Raw genomic sequence first — 5,000 nt, 5'->3', positions numbered from 1 at the left:
GAGCGCCGCCTGTCATGAGCCACAAGTGCATCCTGACGTGACAAATCGGATGATCCCGCAGGCATGCACTTACGATAATCACTATCAACGAACCTGCCGCCCCCTCCCCCCCCAAAATACACCTTTCCCTACAACGTGTACCTTAACCTAAGCTATATTGTACCTTAACCTAAGCGATATTGTACCTTAACCTAAGGTATATCGTACCTTAACCTAACCTACATTGCGCCTTCACCTAACCTACGTTGTACCTTAACCTAACCTACGTTGTACCTTAACCTAACCTACGTTGTACCTTAACCTAACCTACGTTGTACCTTAACCTAACCTACGTTGTACCTTAACCTAACCTACGTTGTACCTTAACCTAACCTACGTTGTGCCTTAACCTAACCTACGTTGTGCCTTAACCTAACCTACGTTGTGCCTTAACCTAACCTACGTTGTGCCTTAACCTAACCTACGTTGTGCCTTAACCTAACCTACGTTGTGCCTTAACCTAACCTACGTTGTGCCTTAACCTAACCTATGTTGTGCCTTAACCTAACCTATGTTGTGCCTTAACCTAACCTATGTTGTGCCTTAACCTAACCTATGTTGTGCCTTAACCTAACCTATGTTGTGCCTTAACCTAACCTATGTTGTGCCTTAACCTAACCTATGTTGTGCCTTAACCTAACCTATGTTGTGCCTTAACCTAACCTATGTTGTGCCTTAACCTAACCTATGTTGTGCCTTAACCTAACCTATGTTGTGCCTTAACCTAACCTATGTTGTGCCTTAACCTAACCTATGTTGTGCCTTAACCTAACCTATGTTGTGCCTTAACCTAACCTACGTTGTGCCTTAACCTAACCTACGTTGTGCCTTAACCTAACCTACGTTGTGCCTTAACCTAACCTACGTTGTGCCTTAACCTAACCTACGTTGTGCCTTAACCTAACCTACGTTGTGCCTTAACCTAACCTACGTTGTGCCTTAACCTAACCTACGTTGTGCCTTAACCTAACCTACGTTGTGCCTTAACCTAACCTACGTTGTGCCTTAACCTAACCTACGTTGTGCCTTAACCTAACCTATGTTGTGCCTTAACCTAACCTATGTTGTGCCTTAACCTAACCTATGTTGTGCCTTAACCTAACCTATGTTGTGCCTTAACCTAACCTATGTTGTGCCTTAACCTAACCTATGTTGTGCCTTAACCTAACCTATGTTGTGCCTTAACCTAACCTATGTTGTGCCTTAACCTAACCTATGTTGTGCCTTAACCTAACCTATGTTGTGCCTTAACCTAACCTATGTTGTGCCTTAACCTAACCTACGTTGTGCCTTAACCTAACCTACGTTGTGCCTTAACCTAACCCATATTGTACCTTAACCTAACCCATATTGTACCTTAACCTAACCCATATTGTACCTTAACCTAACCCATATTGTACCTTAACGTAACCTAATTTGTGCCTTAACGTAACCTAATTTGTGCCTTAACGTAACCTAATTTGTGCCTTAACGTAACCTAATTTGTGCCTTAACGTAACCTAATTTGTGCCTTAACGTAACCTAATTTGTGCCTTAACGTAACCTAATTTGTGCCTTAACGTAACCTAATTTGTGCCTTAACGTAACCTAATTTGTGCCTTAACGTAACCTAATTTGTGCCTTAACGTAACCTAATTTGTGCCTTAACGTAACCTAATTTGTGCCTTAACGTAACCTAATTTGTGCCTTAACGTAACCTAATTTGTGCCTTAACGTAACCTAATTTGTGCCTTAACGTAACCTAATTTGTGCCTTAACGTAACCTAATTTGTGCCTTAACGTAACCCATGTTGTGCCTTAACGTAACCCATGTTGTGCCTTAACGTAACCCAATTTGTGCCTTAACGTAACCCATGTTGTGCCTTAACCTAACCTATATTGTGCCTCAACCTAACCTATATTGCGCCTTAACCTGACGCACGTTGTCGCTGAACCTGCTCTGTAATTGTTATGCAACTCGTTAAATTAGTGTAGTGTTGCCTAACCGCAACCCTCGCAATATAGTTCGCTATTCGCACTGCCCGGTCCCCTGTGTATCGCGTCATGTTAAACACCTTGCAGGTGTTGCTGACTTTCCACATGCTCCTGCTATACACTGTAATGTGGATAGCAGCAGGACGTACATGCCCCCCCCCCTTCCCCCCTGCCTTCGCAAGCTGGTCGTTGAGAAGTTTGCATGTTCAATGCCCTTCGCATGCCGACGTACTCAGCCTACGTTGTGGTACGGCCTGTCACCTGTCCGCCGATGTACGCAAAACCCACAAACTGTACTGCACATTGGTCCGTATGTACTGAATGATACATCGTGGCACATGTGTGACCGTACGACGACTGCGCCTAGCAACGGCAGACCATACAGTCCAAATATTGTGCACGCAGCTACGTGTCGTCTCCCTATAAGAGCTGGATTGCAGTGTGGTACGCCATTCAGACGTGTGGGAGGAACGGACGCCCTGGATGGCGATCAGCATGAGCAGTCTGTTGATGTAGTGGAGCGTGTATTCGGACGTAGTCGTCTCTTCTCACACACCGTGATAGCATGTTGCACCGCGTTCCACATCTGCGACATCCTGCAGAGGCCGGCTGACAGTCGTTCGCGCAATGGACACCGCATACGTACGGGGGCTACCTTCCACGTGTTCTCGAGGCGTGCACATGTTGTTGCGTCTATGTGGGCAGACGTAGTGTGTTGTGACACCTGACACAGGCATGCAATACTCGTTGCAAATGGCGATGGACGTCTACGTTTGCTGGTGACGTTACGCAAATGAACAACAGGTAACCCGTTGTGGTGCGGTTGTTCTCGCTAGAGGTGAATCAGTGTTGGCGACGATCGGTCGAGCTATTAACCGGTTGTTTCAGGGATACCCACCATGCCCACGAACGTGAAAGGGGACCCACCATGCCCACGAACGCGAAAGGGGATCTGGGTGTGAGGCGATACGCGGCGGTGGCTGGGTGGGACCGTCCCCGGCCGGTGAGGGGGGGCCGCCCGGCGTGCTGGCAGCGCGGTGCGTGGGCGCACGCGCTACAGCCGGCTGGTGGGGGCGGCCAGTGGCAGGCGCGCCGGCCGACGGACGCGGCAGGCGGCGCAGCTGCGCGCCGGCGCCCCCTGCTCGCGGCGCCTTGCGGCCAAAGTAGGTCCTCGCGGGCCCGGTGCGAAGCGCGGTGGCCATCTGCAGTGTGCTGGTCCGATTGAGGACTGTGTGCGCTGAGGATGCGCCGCCGCCCGGCGCTCGGCGCCGCGACGCCGTCTGCTGCTCGGTCGCCCCAGCGGTTCTCGCAGGTGGTTTGTATCGCAGCTGTGCGGACGTGTTGGCGCGTGCGCTGTGCTGGGAGAGTTCGCTTCGGCACCCAAGTGGGGCTTTTGTCCTTCTGTGGCGCTGGCGTTGGAGCTGCCGGTCACCGTAGGTGGCGCGTGTTGTCTCCCGCCGGCAATGCCACGACAGCACGCTCCCGGGCCTCTGTCGGCAGCGGCAAGCTCAGTTGGGAGCACGGGTGGTCGCACCTAAAGCGTCTACTCGCCTAACTCCGGGCGATTGCGCCTCTCTCGAACCCGACCAAGTACTTAGGACGGCGCTGCGCGCCGCCGGGACCTGAGAGGGTTTCGAGGTGTGTTGTGCAGGGGAGCTCAGCCTCCTCCTGTTTGCAGAATAATTGAGCGGACGCTTGCGTGTTCGCGCGGGCCCCCGGGACACACTCCCGGGCGGCCGGCTGCTCAGCTCTAGTTGACGCAGCTCCCTGGTTGATCCTGCCAGTAGTCATATGCTTGTCTCAAAGATTAAGCCATGCATGTCTCAGTACAAGCCGCATTAAGGTGAAACCGCGAATGGCTCATTAAATCAGTTATGGTTCCTTAGATCGTACCCACGTTACTTGGATAACTGTGGTAATTCTAGAGCTAATACATGCAAACAGAGTCCCGACCAGAGATGGAAGGGACGCTTTTATTAGATCAAAACCAATCGGTCGGCTCGTCCGGTCCGTTTGCCTTGGTGACTCTGAATAACTTTGGGCTGATCGCACGGTCCTCGTACCGGCGACGCATCTTTCAAATGTCTGCCTTATCAACTGTCGATGGTAGGTTCTGCGCCTACCATGGTTGTAACGGGTAACGGGGAATCAGGGTTCGATTCCGGAGAGGGAGCCTGAGAAACGGCTACCACATCCAAGGAAGGCAGCAGGCGCGCAAATTACCCACTCCCGGCACGGGGAGGTAGTGACGAAAAATAACGATACGGGACTCATCCGAGGCCCCGTAATCGGAATGAGTACACTTTAAATCCTTTAACGAGTATCTATTGGAGGGCAAGTCTGGTGCCAGCAGCCGCGGTAATTCCAGCTCCAATAGCGTATATTAAAGTTGTTGCGGTTAAAAAGCTCGTAGTTGGATTTGTGTCCCACGCTGTTGGTTCACCGCCCGTCGGTGTTTAACTGGCATGTATCGTGGGACGTCCTGCCGGTGGGGCGAGCCGAAGGCGTGCGACCGCCTCGTGCGTGCTCGTGCGTCCCGAGGCGGACCCCGTTGAAATCCTACCAGGGTGCTCTTTATTGAGTGTCTCGGTGGGCCGGCACGTTTACTTTGAACAAATTAGAGTGCTTAAAGCAGGCAAGCCCGCCTGAATACTGTGTGCATGGAATAATGGAATAGGACCTCGGTTCTATTTTGTTGGTTTTCGGAACCCGAGGTAATGATTAATAGGGACAGGCGGGGGCATTCGTATTGCGACGTTAGAGGTGAAATTCTTGGATCGTCGCAAGACGAACAGAAGCGAAAGCATTTGCCAAGTATGTTTTCATTAATCAAGAACGAAAGTTAGAGGTTCGAAGGCGATCAGATACCGCCCTAGTTCTAACCATAAACGATGCCAGCCAGCGATCCGCCGCAGTTCCTCCGATGACTCGGCGGGCAGCCTCCGGGAAACCAAAGCTTTTGGGTTCCGGGGGAAGTATGGTTGCAA

The 5,000-nt window shown here is 51.3% G+C and overlaps 1 non-coding gene across 1 annotated transcript in view; it reads left to right on the top strand.

Moving 5' to 3' along the window:
• The first annotated feature begins 3,777 nt into the window (after positions 1 to 3,777).
• The window catches only part of LOC126452613 (small subunit ribosomal RNA), a 1,909-nt gene continuing 686 nt past the window's right edge, over positions 3,778 to 5,000 (top strand). Inside the window, exon 1 of the ribosomal RNA XR_007584704.1 lies at positions 3,778 to 5,000. This exon is cut by the window's right edge and continues 686 nt beyond it. This is a non-coding gene — a ribosomal RNA (small subunit ribosomal RNA).

This window comes from Schistocerca serialis, unplaced genomic scaffold, assembly GCF_023864345.2.
Source record: "Schistocerca serialis cubense isolate TAMUIC-IGC-003099 unplaced genomic scaffold, iqSchSeri2.2 HiC_scaffold_902, whole genome shotgun sequence".
Taxonomy (NCBI): Eukaryota; Metazoa; Arthropoda; class Insecta; order Orthoptera; family Acrididae; genus Schistocerca; species Schistocerca serialis.
The sequence above is the reverse complement of the archived record's forward strand: the minus strand, read 5'-3'. Positions and strand labels throughout refer to the sequence as shown.